Here is a 16,226-nt window from a genome sequence, read left to right as displayed (position 1 = left end):
CACAGCTATGTTGGTCCACCAGTTAGACCAGCACCAAACCAGTAAAAACCAGCATGAAATTCAAGCTGTCTTTTTTAATAAAATGAGGCTGTATTTCCATTTTTGCAAATCTAGCTTCCACTCATTGTTTACCATTATTGCAAAGTTTTATAATTGTTTTTATTTTTTAATATATATATATATATATATATATATATATATATATATATATATATATATATTTATACACACTCACTGGCCACTTTATTAGGTAGACCTGTTCAATTGCTTGGTAACACAAATTACTAATCAGCCGATCACATGGCAGCAACTCAATGCATTTAGGCATCTATGTGGTGAAGACAACTTGCTGAAGTTCAAACCGAGCATCAGAATGGGGAAGAAAGGGGATTTAAGTGACTTTGAACGTGGAACGTTTGAACTTTGGTGCCAGACGAGCTGGTCTGAGTTTTTCAAAAACTGCTGATCTACTGGGATTTTCAGGTCAGAGGTCAGAGGAGAATGGGCAGACCGGTTAGAGATTATAGAAATACAACAGTAACTCAAATAACCACTCGTTACAACCAAGGTATACAGAATACCATCTCTGAACGCACAACACGTCGAACCCTGAAGCAGATGGGCTACAGCAGCAGAAGACCACACCGGGTGCCGCTCCTGACAGCTAATATATTCCTTCAGTCAAGGAATTTATAAGGGCAAAGAAATGGAAAGTCTTAGATTGCCCAAGTCAATCTCCAGATTTAAATCCGATTGAACATGAATTTCACCAGCTGGATCCTTTCAAAGGATGAGACCAAGAGTCTGGTGATGTCTATGGGTCACAGACTCACTGCTGTGGTTGTGTGCAAGGGATCTGCAACTAAATAATAGCTTTTAATCTGTTATATCTGCCTTATGTTCAACTGTCCCAATACTTATACTCACATCAATGAGTGGGATGAACTCTAAAAGTGCTGTTCTTTTTATTTGGTAAAACATGTCTGTGTTGAAACGGCTAATAATAAAATGTGACATTCTGTATTTTTGTCTCGTATTCATCTTTTAATCATATTTGCAAATGTCTTGACTCCACAGGCAACAGAGCAATTTAGCCTTTACTGTTCCAGTACTTATGGAGGGCACTGTAGATACATAGATAGATATATAGATATGCACACACACACACACACAAATTATATAATAAAAACCATCACTGAATTAAACATTTAAGTATATACACATTTAATTTAGTTAGTCTTTTTTAAAATCCAATATAATATTTAATGTATACATGACAACAATGTAGTATCACTACTTTGCTGTTTGAATGCTTATCACTGCCTGGTTTCACTGGTGTTGGTGGTGTTTCACTTAATATTAGTAGGCAGTATAAGGTATACTACACTGTAAGCAGCTAGTATACAACAACCTGTGACAACAGCCAGTCCGCATCAGAGCTAGGAGGTGAAAGTAGCCTACTATGCAAATGCTGTGCTGTGCTGGACTATATGTACATACAATGCCCCTCTGTTCACATCACTAAGGCCCCTCGCACCTCTGCAGCGTGACACATCCAGGTCATCGTAGGGGCATCGTTCTTCCTGCTGCAGGTTACGCTCCTAATCACTGAAGGTCACCGTGTGTATTTGATCTATAGTGTGGATATTTATGATCCCATGAGACTAGAGTAGGTCATAGGCATTTTCTCACGGGAAATGACATAAGAAGTCTTTCACGTTCACTGTAATCTCTTTCAGAATCTGCACTTTTAGTCTAGAAGCTCCGGCCAAAACACAACAGCCAAACTTCAGACAAGCCGAACAGCCACTGTCACCCACACACTCCAAATACTCCAGTGAGAAAAGTGAGAGATAAAGAAAAACAGATTTGGAAGAGAACTGAAGCATATGATTCAGTGAAGTTTGCTCTTTTCATCTTTGTGATCCTAAACCAGTTTATTAAAAATAAAATAAAAATAGGACAAATACAACCTGAGCTAAACATTCAAGCAGCACCTAGTTACAACAAGGTTCCAGTTCTTTTGAGCTCTTACATCTTTTTGGATTGGGAACTGGGCAACAGAACAACCAGTCTCTTTGCAGATCTGTGGAAGGACCAGGGGCCTGTACCATGATGGTAGATGAACAAATTCAGAGTTACAGGATTATTTTGAGTTGACAAAACCAAACCACTCCAATCCGGCTTTGTTGATACCATGATGCTGATCATCAACTTTCTTTGTCAACTCAGGCTTTGATCCTGAGTTTGTGGAAAACGTGCACATGAATGTGTGACATCACTGGCGAACAGCCAATCACGAGCCTTGGTTAAAGGTTAAAGGTTTTGCTAAAGGTTAAGATATTTAAGAATATGATGAATTTAAATGCATTTACAATGAAAAAAGTACTTGCTTTATCAGTGCAGTCACAAGTGAAACTTAAGTTAGTTTATATAGTTGAAAATATACAGCGATAGATTAGAGACTCGAACATGTAAGGTCACAGTCATTTTTAAAGCTTTATTTATTGATTCTCTAGCTTATTTATATTATATTGGTTCTGTATATTAACATTTTTAAAATAAATGATTTATAATCACTGTTAAATTAAAATTGCTTGTGTGTAATGGATTAATAATAATATAAATCATATAATTATATAAATCTTATAAAACAAAACTTGGTTTTGGCCAGATATTTTTTTTTTTTTTTTTTTTTTTTTTTTTAGTACTAATGACCTTTAATTTGGAGCAAGAGAAACTGGGGCCTGTACCATGAAGCCGGATTAGGTGGCTAGCCAGCTATGTTTCAGCTTAGTTTCCGCCAACCCTGGGTTTTAGGTACTATGAAAGTAGCTCGGCTTTAATCGGTGTTCGTTGCCATGGTATCTTACGCTGCACGGCTAACCTGCTCCGGGGCAGGTTATGTTCTGGTTTAGAGATCTCAATCTGAAATTTGACCAATCAGCTTCAAGCAAAGTGACACATCTCTGACGCAATAAAGCCACTCCTCCAGTTTCTCTTACTCCAAATTAAAGGACGCTACATAAAACATTTTTAAAGATAAAATCATGTGATTTTTAGACATGATTATTTTTTATTATTTATATAATTAGTATACCCTTAATCCATTACACAAGACATCTTAATTTAATAGTAATTATTAAGCTTTTATTTTAAATTAATATAAACATAGATAATATGCAATATAAATACGTTTTAGAATCAATAGCTGTAAACATGACTACATATGAGTTTCAATTTTTAAGTGTTGTTATATCTATAAATATTATAAACTTTACAAATTTTACTTGCACTTATATGGTAAGATAAGTTTTCCTCTTTAATGGATCGATTGTTTCATTTTGCTGTGTAAATGTGTTTAAATTCTTCATATTGTTCAATCTTTTAATCTTTGGTAGTGAATTCGCACTGACTCTCTCACGAGAAGTGAATCCCAGTTTCAAGGCATGTGATTGGCTGCTCATTACTGATGTCACACTTTCATGTGCACGAGCTCCATTAACTCAGGATCAAGCCTGAGTTGACAGAGAAAGTTGATGATCAGCTTCATGGTACCAACAAAGCCGGATTGAACTGGTTTGGTTTTGTCAACTCAAAACTAATCCTGTAACCCTGAGTTTGTTTAGCCAACATCATGGTACAGGCCCCTGGGGGACTGACTTTTTTGTGTCAGGCGTGTCACTTTGCTCCCATCTGATTGGTCCAATTTCAGAGATCTCTAATTCAGAACATAACCTGCCCCAGAGCAGGTTAGCTGTGGAGTGTAAGTAACTATGGCAATGAACGAAGCTAAAAGCCAAGCCACTTTCATGGTACCTAAAACCCAGGACTGGTGCAAACTAAACTGAAACTTACCTGGCTAGCCAGCTAATCTGGCTTCATGGTACAGGCCCCTGATCACTATAAAGACAATAATGTGTTAATACACAATTTTACTGTCCATTAAAACCCTTTTTTCTAGTCCAAATTTATTATTTAATAAAAAGAGAAAGAAGACAAAATATATGAAACAAGAAGAATCACATCTTCTCAGATTTTGTTTCTTTTAAGAACAAAGATAGTACTAAGAAAATAGTTAAAAATAAATAAATAAATGTGGTAAATAACAGTGCTTGTAGAGAATATTACCAAATTCTCTCCCAAAATAAAAAGCGGGTGATCAGTTAGAGGGCAAAGGTTTCAGGGAATTGAAGTTATAAACGGTTGCCATTTATCATAGAAAGATCCAGAGCTGCCATTCTGAGAACATCTTCAGCCCAAAACACTTTAATGGCAAATAGATTTCTGAATTTGATCTTTAAACTTCTCCTCTTTAGAAGTGCATGGAATCCCTTCAAAACGGAGTGCTGAATCCTGTGTATCTGAGCCAAAAGCAGACAAAAACACATGATAGATTTTCATCTCGCCTTTTGGCAAACACCTCCTTTTTTGCCTCTCTTTTTAGTGCTCAGAATAAAATTGTGATGTGCAGACTATGATCAGCACTTGAGAACGGTCAACACCACTTACATTTTTACATCCTACAGTGGCGATGCAATATACACAAGCTTTATTAAAAAGAACAACTCCCCCCAAAAATGTGACCAATTACTCTTTTACTTCATTCCTTGCAACAAAATAGTGTTTCTTGGTCAGTTTAAGCTACACAATTACAATGAATGAGAACTTTCAAAGCCTAAGTACACACACACAATATTAGTTTTCTTCACAAATCACACATTGCTACACAGGATCTTCAGTTCAGTTTATAATAATAAGTAGATGTTGCACTGTCAGAAATAAGTATATGAAGAATAACCTGAATGGTGTAAACTCACACAAGTACTCATAATAGATTTCTATAAAAAGTGTTTTAATTATGTATTGTGCGAGTCACCCACAGTGTTTCACTAAAGAGAATCCTCATGCTCATTGGCTGCTGCTTCTGTAGATACACTAATAGAGAAGACCAGTGTTGTGTGGTGATGCAAAGAGCGAAAATTAGACAATTGAATATACTTATTTTCACACTCATTACTGGAGAATCAGGCCTGAAGGCCTGAATACGGATGCCAAGGTTGCTTTATTTTATTTTATTAAAATAATAAACATGAGTAACATTGGTTTTGCTGCATCCCTTTAACCCAAGACACTTTACAAGTGTTTTGAAAGGAAAGAAAAGTTCAGGCAGAATTATGAGTATTTCTATTCAGGTGTCACCATTGCCTTGTGCATGGCGAACCAGAACCACAATTTCAGTAATTATGCACAAAAGTATTTACAGGTAATTGTACTCTTACTGTCATTAAAAATAAGAAAAGTATATAATCATGAGTATTGGTGGGTTTGCACTGCAACATAAAAAATGCTGCAAATATCATCACAATTTTTAAGAAAAGACACAGAAAATTCAGTCGTTTTAGACCTCGAAAAAAGTCCAGCAAAATCCTGGTGAGACTGGGCAGTGCAGCGTCTAACATCATTGTGGTATCAGTACATAAAGTACAGCAATGCTAACCCTAGCTAAAAACTACTGAATACACCTTTAATAAGGAATATAGCACACATGGGCTTTGTGAAACCTTTATGCCACTTTTCTAACTATTTATTATAATTGTAGTATGGAAGAGAGTGGCCAGCACATATTTTGTTTTTAAAAGACATTATGTTAAAGGGATAGTTCACCCAAAAATGAAAATTGTCATTAATTACTCACCCTTATGTCATTCCAAACCCATAAGACCTTTGTTCATCTTTGGAACACAAATTGAGATATTTTTTATGAAATCCGAAAGCTTTCTGACCCTGCATAGACAGCAACACAACTGACACGTTCAAGGCCCAGGACATAGTTAAAATAGTCCATGTGACATCAGTGGTGCATCTTTAAAGACTGACACTGAAGAGGTCTTATGGGTTTAGAACGACAGTAGGTGAGTAAATAATGAGGGCGAGTAAATAATGACAGAATTTTAATTAGATGTAGATGATGACAAAATTAAAATAGTATCTAGATTGGAAGTTTAAATAAATAAATAACACTGAAATAAAGCTCTTGTATTCTGTAGTTTTGTACATTTCCACAGCACTGGGAAACAATCCACATGCCACAGTTTGAGATCAACTGTCATTCATACAAATTTTAAAAACATCATGCAAAAAAAACCAGCAACAGTTCCTAATATTTAAATATTTGTATAAATATATCTCTCATCTAGCAAGAGGTATAAGCATTCAGATACAGGAAGTTCCACTTCTGCTCTTGGTGACAGGGTAAAGATCAACCCACAGGTGAAGCGCAGACTGCCATCTCCAAGCGGCTCAGTTAAACAGCCTCTCACAGGGCCTATTGAGCGCACACTTACATAATGGCCAGCCTGATGGAGACGGATCAGGCCCAGTAGGAGTTTCCCTGACTCTTTCTCTCTCCAGCACTCTTAAAAGGTCAGAACGAGAGAAAGGCTCATGTAGCAACCCACGTCCCTTCACAGCGAGACTGATCCGGCCCTTCATAATTAAACAGCCCATTAAATATCCATGCCACACTAGCGGCTCAGCGCCTAGCAAACACAACCATGCCGAACACCCTGTTAAGACACCAAATTTTGTCCTGGCAGATGCCGCTCAGAGTCGCTCGGAGACGAATTCAATTAGCTCTGAAAAGCACAGGCATTAGTCCTCTCCTGCTAATCAGTCAGTTGCTCACAGACAAACAGCAACGGTGCACACCCACATACTCGCACACTTGCAGCTCAAACGCACACACATACACGAGCACGCCCACACAAACACACATGCACTCGACATCCAAGCATATCTGCCTTCTGGACAACTGCAAACCTTTAAAAAGAACCTCCAGTTATAGCAAGCCGCGTCTGGCCAGAGAAGCCGCGAAAGAACCTTTCACGATTTTAATTCACGGGCAGAAGAGATGTGCGAGCAATCCCGGAGATGACTGGGAACGTTCATCTTGATATTGAATTCAGCCCAGCTGTCAGGAAGATGCAGATTGGGAGGAAGGGAAGGGAGTTTGTGCGCTTGTTTACTAGAAAAGGAACAGCATGCAAAAGATATTCCTCGTGGTGCAACATCATTAAGGCTTCATGAACAGAACAAGGTGTTAGAGCTGCTAAATTGAATAAAGCTGAAGGAAGGGAAGGATGAACACTTAAAAACAGCTTGTTTTCCCCTACACAACCCCAAAGGAGGTGAATTAAAGCTGAGTTTGAGGAAGCCTTGCTTTGTCGAAAACAGCCAATCAGAATGCCGAAAATGAATTGTTCACAAAGTGGGAAAACAGTCCTTACTCTTTGGGGATTGATGAAAATATGAAACATGTTTGAACTGTTAAATACCTAATGTGACTTTTCATCGTAGTCTATTATCTGTATCCTGCTAGTGTACTCCTAAAATGATGCAAAACAACACTTATTGTGCATTTATGAATATAAATAAACTGGGACACTCAGTGACCTTTTCTCAGTCTGCATTGTTGAGCAGAGCATTCAAAAACATGTCGTGATATCATAAAATGATCACTGTTTTTGATTCACACCATCTCAAGAAAACTATGCAAATCTGAAGTCAGAATGGATATTAGCAAATTTGACATTCTAGGACATTCAATCCACAATCCATCTCCATCTGAGGGCTTTTGAAGATCAGTAGAGAGCCTGCATGTACATGTAATGCTCAATAAATCTAATGCTGGTTAAAGGGGCAGTTCACCCCACAATCACCTTCATCTCATTGCAAAATTGTATGTTCCACAAAGGAAAATCATACAAGATATTTTAAAAAATGTTGGTTACCCATATGTTTTGGAGACCTTTGGCTTTCATTGTATGTGCAAAACACTGAGACATTTGTCAAAATATCTTCTTTTATGTTTCACAAAAAAAGTCAAACAGGTTTGATACAACTTGAGGGTTAATGTATACAGAAGAGTAAATGTTTACAGAATTGTAATTTTTTGGGGAGAAATATCTCTAAGTAACTTATCACACAATGCATTCAACCTAGGTAGAAACCTTATTTTGCACAGATTCAATCCACTATCTTCTCCCAAAATAAGTGAATAAATGAAAAAAGGTGAATTTAAGATCAGAACAGTTTATATATAAATTGATTTTTCATTTTGTTTTATGTTTAGCTACACATTTGATTTAGTTTATATTTAAAACAAATACATTTTTAAAAAATTATAAGAAATTATTTTAACTGCATTTACTGCGTCTTCATGAAAATTCTAATTTATAACTGTTCATAAAAGTATGACAATAACAAAACATAAGGCAATAACAAAACGTTATTCTGATCCTAATTATATTCATTTGCTAACCTAACATTTGTATGCAGCTTTTCCAACCATGACTAAACAACTGGGCTTAACTGCCTGGAAAATTGATTCCCTTTACTGAGGAGACACTCATAAATTATCAATTTAGGATACATAAGACGTGCTGTGAATTCTCACTCATAATCAAATATTTACGCTGTGCAGGTCACACTCACAATATGAATTTCTAAGCTAAAACATACAAGTCACACAACGTAACAACAATGAGCAGGAATATTGACAATAACAGCTAGCTTAGCTCTTACCACAGATCATTAAACACACATGGACAACAGCCTGCTGTTAAAATTCAAACAAGCTTGTCTTTCAATCTAAAGTACAAGTTCTTCCTCATTTTAGTAGTGTAATATGATTATAAAAGTCACTACAATGCCAAGCTTGCACTACATATTTATCTAGCTAAATGAAGACTTCCACGTTGACTTTTTGTCAGTGGTAGAGAGAAGCTCCAACCTGAAATTACAACATATTAGACATTTATTTGCCATTTGAATAGCAAATTACTAAATTTTTTTCACTTGTTTTCTTTCGGGGTGAAATGTGACCAGGACATGTTCTGGTAAAAATTAACTGTGTGAAGCATTTTTGTAACATTAACAAATATTGATAAACACTGTAACAACTGTATTGCTCATTGTAAGTGATTAAATAATGCATAAGCTAATGCTAACAAATGGGACGTTATTGAAAAAAGTTACATAACCCTTTTTACCTTTCAAAAATTAACATACACAAAGTTTTTACCAAACTTTCAGATTTCACAAACTTGAGGCAATTTCAAAAACACACACATGAGGACAGATGTTAGAAACACGCAGAGGACAGATGTTAGCTGTGACTAACTGGATTAGCTGGGCTGATCCTGCGCTCAGTGCTGATGGGACTGTTAAAAGTGAGTCTTCACTGAGATTAACACATCTGAACATCACAGCAGCACACACACACACACACACCTGCGGTCTGCCACACAATCAACAACAGATGCATCTTACTCTTAAAAAATGTTGGCCCTCTAAAAAGTGTCAGTGACAAATTTTTTGACGCTTTTTTGTTCTATTTTGCTGTCTTTATTGCTCTCTTTTCTATTTGTATTATCTGTATGTAAAATCAGAATTTATAACATGACATTAGTGAATTCTTGAATTCAGGATTTTTATATAATTATAGGCATGCATTGATTCTGTCAGATACTTTCACAGACCATAATTATTTTTATAGCAATAAATGACCAGTGAGTAATATTATAATTCTCAACTATTTTGTCTAAATAAATTAAATATAAAGCACAAAAAACTAAAATCTGCCATTTTAGATGCTACAAGTGAATTTGATTGTAAAGGTAATGTGTAAAAATTGAGAAATAAGCGTGATCAGTTAATTAACCGATATCAGTCAATTAAAATAAAGAGTAAAAAATACAAATGATGTGTATATATAAAATAGAGAGAGAGAGAGAGAGAGAGAGAGAGAAATAATATAGTTATTAGGTAATATAAGACAGTACACAATTATATAAATTACATATGTATAATTAAAATACATATTTTTGTTAATTGAAAGACAATGTATAGTCATTTTTAAATAAAAATATTGGATATATTATAATATAATAAAATCATATAAATAAAAGCAAAATGGATATATTACACTTCTTCCATGTTTTCGAATGTTTGCTGTGCTTCTGCAACATGACATCTCAATGTTTCCATTATTAGTGTCATGAAGCTCTTGAGGGCTCTAGTGCTTGACGCGTGCAGCGGTGCAGCTCTACATATTCACACATCATCCCATCACACCAGCCGAGTGGGTGGATCACACTCACACTCACACACAAACACATCCTAATGCAACAATCATGACCATCACTGCACCGATTCTTTCCTTTATTCCATGCAGTTCTAGACATGAAAAACCCCATGCACACCACAATAAACAACCAGGCCATGAGAAAATAAAAAAGACTGAAAGAGAAGTCTAGAGTTTGTCTGATATCCCTCCACTCCCATATGGCCTTTATATAATACAGCTGCTGAGAACTCAATCAGTGAGGCTTCCACCCACCATACATTAGGCCACTATACACATAAAGGAGCAAAACTGTTTTTTTTTGTTTCAAAACAATTTCTTCTTCATTCTCCTTCTCTTTCTTTCTCACCCCCTCACTTCAATCTATGCACAGGCTGGCGTTCTGTTTTCCAGTTTTACACTTCCCTGGCAGCGGTGCCCGCACGGCGAATCAGTCGCATGCCAATTAAACCTGGCGTTTGTTCCTATTCTTCCTCTCGCTGTCTTTCTAATCTTTCTCATTTCTGAGACATTACAGAGAGAGACGTTTCCACACATACCTCATCCAGTCTTCAGCCAAGGTGGCGCTCCCACCAGCCTCGGCGTTCCCTCTTCCTGAAATCTAGATAATGAGAGAGAATGGCTTTCACTGCTAATGACTCTCTGGCAGCTGATGTCTGTCACAGCCTTGGCAGAGCGGTTTGAGCTGGCTGAGAGGGAAGTGGATCCCAGGGCTTCCTGTTAGAACAGGATAGACATGCCAGGGACACTGCAAGCACCTGCGTCTCTCAGCTGAGGAGAACAGGTTTTCATCTGAAGATCTGGGGGTAGAATATCATGGCTGCTGACTCTGGCTCTTGGTTATGTTTTTAAAACAGGTTATTTAAATATACCCCTAGAGGCTATGTTTTTTTATTATACTGTGCACATGGCACAGACAGCTTTCCCTGAAGGAAAGTCAATTATGACTATAGCTAGCCTGAAGGATTGAGACAGGTTGAGAGAGTTTTACCTTCAGTTTTGGTTTGATTGCTCTTTCTGTTCCTTAATCATCTGTGACACTTTCCTACATGAATTCCTCCAGAAGGTCCAGCAAGTATTAAATCACAATAAGGAAGATACATTTTTACTGCATTTTTGAGTGAGCGTAAGAGACGTCTTTAAAAACATAAAATAAAAAAGAATCATGTGAAACACTTCTTTATGATCCTGAATGAACCGATTCACAAAAAAGAAACTGACTTTACAAAGCTGTATCACGACAGTTAAGAACATTCTAGGAAAGTGTTGCCTTGTTTCGCTTGACTGTAGAACTGTGCGTGCAATGCAATGTGACATAAAACAGCAAAGTAGTATTTTATCACACTACTCCACTACTTGTTAGGAAGCAGCTTGTTACTAGAAAACCTACACAGTTTTGAAAACAGCTGAGCTGTCCTACTACTGAAAATGTAGTTAAAGGGATACTCAATCAAAAAATGAAAATTCTCTCATCACTTACTCACCTTCATGATTTAAGAAAAATGTAGCCTCCTGAGACCCTGCGTCCTAATATGAGGACATTATATTTTAGTGAATTTCTCTGAGACTATACATTTAAGTTTGGATGTCCTGTACAGAGCACATTCAGGGCTTTTCAGAGATACTAAATGATGGGATGTTTCACCATGTCCACTTCCTCTCCTTGGTCTTCAAAAATGTCTGAAATTAATTTAGTGATATTCTTAAGGAAATATGATAATATTTTGTAATTATCATTTAAATCGGACTAATCTTTAAACTGTGTGTCATAAATCAAAATCTCGGGAAAATGTTATGGGGTTTCAAATCAAAATATGACTTTCTGTTACGAAACAGGACGTTGGTTTCATATATTTCCTCAGTTGAGGACACCGGGACTAAAAGCATGTTTATTAAGTATTTTGGGAGACACAACAAAAGAATAGGAAATCAATTATATTTCAATATTCCTATACATGAAATATTACAAATTATTATGAAAATCTTGAGAATTAATATGAAAATACATATTATTATTAAATATTATTACTCCCATTATTACACTTTTTTCATTACATGTTGCCCCAAAACACATTAATATGCAAATTAGATTTAGTTTATAGATGCATTGCATATAATGAGAAAATCAGTTTATTGCCATTTTACGCACATTTTGCATAAAGAAAAATGGTATCAAATCATTCTGTTATAACATAGTTGAGAATCATCTTTATACAAAGTTTGGTAAAAAAAATTAAAATAATATATATTTTAATATATATATATATATATATATATATATATATATATATATATATCTTGAAAACAAAAAATGTATTGGTGATTTTAAAAAATCAATTGTTGCCTATGCATGTTCATTCATGTGTTTTTCTTTTTAAATGAGTCCTGATGTACTCGACCAAGGACATGGCATAACTTATGAATGAAATATCTAAACAATGTAATGACATGAAAAACTACAAATGTTTTCCTAAATTTGTTTTGGTGTCCATTCACTTGCATTTTGTGGATATATAGACAGAGATAGATATAAAGCAATACACCCAAAGCCAGTTGAAAATGATACAAATATGAGACGATTCAAATCAGTTGAGATGTTAAGTGAATCGCGATAAAGTTGGGGGTGGGAGTTTATATGAATGTACATCTGAGAGGAACTGTCTTTAGAAAAGGTTAGATGATATTTTCTTTTCATCTTATCTCCGTATAATGCATATTAAAGTAATATTTCAATCCTAAGTGCTGATTTGTTTACAGCGGCAAACCAAGGAAAAGTTGTATCGCTGCTGTTCCATAAGCGCCACCTGCTGTCAGAGAGTGAATCTGCATTCTCATTCAGTCCATCTGCTGTTTTTGTTTTCGTGCAGTTATGTTTTATGCAGTGTAGTTTCACCAAACTAAATTCAGGCTATTCCATTTTTGCTTCAAATTTCAAATTTAGATTAAAAACTGCTCCTTCTGTCAGGGTTCGGCCCTGACACTCTGTTTGTCTTGTGTTTGTTCCCTCAATACCACGACTGAGGTGCCCTTGAGCAAGGCACCGAACCCCCAACTGCTCCCCGGGCGCCGCAGCATAAATGGCTGCCCACTGCTCCGGGTGTATGTTCACGGTGTGTGTGTGTTCACTGCTGTGTGTGTGCACGTTGGATGGGTTAAAATGCAGAGCACGAATTCCGCGTATGGGTCACCATACTTGGCAGTATGTCACTTCACACGGCTTTGTTTTTGTCAGCCATGTGCTTCTCTAGCCGCTTTGCCTTTCCTTTTATTTTAATAATTATTCAGTTCTTCTTAGCCCTGATCTTTTGTTTTGCATTTTTGTTTGATATTCTTTAAGTTAGTTGTGTTGGTTAAATTGGTAATTATTTCTTATATTTTGTTACTTCAGTCTTTATCAGTTCTTTTGTTTTATTTATCCCCCTTCCTGCTTTGGAGTAATTGTGTTCCTGTGGAGCCTTGTCCTGTCTTGTCTTTTTGTGTTAGAGTTCCTGTCCTGACCTGTTCCTGTGAGTCCAGCCACTGGTTCCCCCTGCCTGGCACATGGTCTGCTTCAGAGTTGGCAGTCAACAAGTATCTGAGCTCAGCTCTATGGTGCCTTGTTTGGTCCTCTCTATCTGCCTGATCTTGCCGCTCCTTTTACTGCTATTTTAATCTGCCAGTTACTGTCCGAGACTGTTCCAGTGGTCTTCCCTAGCTGTCTCTTGGTTTACGGTGTTCCTGATGTTGTATCACATGTGCACCTCACTACCCTCCTGTATCAATCTGTTTTGTCAATAAACCTTAGTCACTCACTCTGCAACTGGGTCCTCCTTCCAGACCCCTGACACATCCTGCATGTATGCAGCATCTTTGTTTAGATTGTGATTAAAATGCAGAGATTGCCTCTCATTTTAAATGGAAAAAAAGCATGAGCAAACCTTGTTTAGATTAAGTGATGTCTTTATTGGGTGTTTGTTTTAAATTTTCAGTTTAGTTTTGTTATTTAACATATTTCAATTTCACAAAGAAATGTGCAACAATTTGCCTGATAAAGGACACTTTAATTTGTCTTAAATCTCATTTTGTTAAAAAATGTGAGAAAATCATATTGTGTAATCAGTATCGTGAATCAAATCGCACCTTGAGTTGAGTGCATCCCTAGACACAGATATTTTTTTAGTGTTCCTCTGATAAAAAGAAAAGCAGTGCTAATGTTATTTACAGTAGATAGGCCTACTCCCTAACGCTGATTGTATTATACCAACCAATTTAATCCAGACCTTTAGCAAATTTACTGGGTCTTGATTTGAATAACAAAGTATTTTGTCTTTTGAATGTTAACTGAGGTCTGAGCACGGCATCCCTTTAGCAATGTGTGTGATCTCACACTGAATGAGAGACGCTCACAGAGGAGAAGAAACCTTTCATCTGACCTTCCATCACTCAAGCTCAGGAACATTACAAAGTCAAATAACCGAACAACAATGACAGAGAGAGAGAGCGAGAGAGAGAAGCAGAAGGGGAGTGCGAGCACTGGTAGACAGGCAGCGAGCGCTCGCTTTTTTCAACAGGAGATACGAGTGATTGTTCACAAAGAAAAAAGATATTTGATTTTCACCTTTTCTGCCTGTGGTAATGGGAGTTATGCAAGTGAGTAGGGCCAGCCTACGCTCTAAATAAAAATACCACGGCCCACTGAGCGCTCCGCTGAGCTGCCTTACAGAGATACAGGGATGAGGTCAGTGAGTCAGCCGTCAATCCACAGCTGTCCTCAACTTCTCCTCTCTCACTACACACACACCGGCCTCCTCCTCCTCTGTGCTGCGGCCTGAAGCTAAACACACTTTGAGTGCTGTAAACAAGGTGTAGTGCACTAGCACTCTGCCCTGCACTGGATGATGCTGTTTACAAACGTGATAAATTAAGCTGAATGATATCTGAGGTTGATAGAATCGGCAAGTTTAATGTATCAAATTAACTATTAGAAAATTAAGCCAAAGCAAAAACTAAGAGTAAGCTAAACAGCTTGGGTGTTTATATTACACAAAAATTAATTACCCTTGCTGAAAAGTGTAGCATATATTGTGTTTTGGATACAATACCCGAACATGGGATACTGGTGTTGGTGTTCTTAACTAGTTTCACCAGCAACACTTCACCGTATCAAACATGCTCATGCTAAACAAGAACCAAATCATCACAGACCAGCATAAACCAGCTCAAACCAACATAAAAAGCAAGGATCTGAGAGTAAATTTATCCTGTTCTGAGCTGGTGTTTTTAGCAGGGATGTCTCAAAACCTTATAAGCAACCTAAAAAAACATTGCTGGGCATCATAGGAGAGTTTGATTGATTCAGTAACCAGTGTATGCTACTAAATATTTTTCAATCACTGCTTACACATTTACAAGGCCTTGCTGCACCTTTAAAGGCAGCATGAAATGAAAATTCATCCTGTCTGTTCTAAATGCATGTTATTGCTTTCCTGTAGCTCACACAGCAGAGCATGGCGCTAGCAACGCCAAGGCCATGGGTTCGATTCCCAGGGAAAGCAAGAGCTGATAAAAAAAATATAAAAACTGTAACTTGAATTCAATGTAAGTCGCTTTGGATAAAAGTGTCTGCTAAATGCATAAATGTATTGGTCTTATTGCAAACAATTTATCCATGTATGCATTTAATTACTTTTTATTTTACCTTGGAATTCTTAATCAAAATGTCATAACTCAAACTTCTGGTGAAATGACAGACATGCAGAACTTCTCCAATCATGTAGTCCACTTAAATCAACTGCAAGCTCAATGGTGACGAACACTGGTCCACAGCGCAAAATTACACTTTGTACATGAAACACATACTCGACCTTAACAGTCCCAACAGATGGTGACAAAAAGTAACACAAAAATATGGGTAACGGGTAAAATAAGCATTTCAACAAGTCATGGAGAGTTTCTATCTCTGCAATACTGTGGCGTAAAACATTTTTTCACTCTGGAGTCACAGGTTTGAGTTCTGAAGGAGTGTGTGTGTGTGGTGTGTGTGTGCATGTGTTTGCCCCGTGACAGGCCCGTGTCTCCACTCTACCTATCCCATCTGTTT

At 36.9% G+C, this 16,226-nt stretch overlaps 1 protein-coding gene across 1 annotated transcript in view; it reads right to left on the bottom strand.

Moving 5' to 3' along the window:
- LOC306864234 (protein kinase C beta type) overlaps positions 1 to 16,226 on the bottom strand; it is a 168,815-nt gene that overhangs the window by 131,615 nt on the left and 20,974 nt on the right. The gene's annotated exons all lie outside the window — the stretch shown is intronic.

The sequence above is a fragment of the Barbus barbus genome (genome assembly GCF_936440315.1).
Source record: "Barbus barbus genome assembly, chromosome: 4".
In the NCBI taxonomy this organism is placed as follows: Eukaryota; Metazoa; Chordata; class Actinopteri; order Cypriniformes; family Cyprinidae; genus Barbus; species Barbus barbus.
Note: the sequence above shows the minus strand (reverse complement) of the source record. Positions and strands in the feature narration are given on the sequence as shown.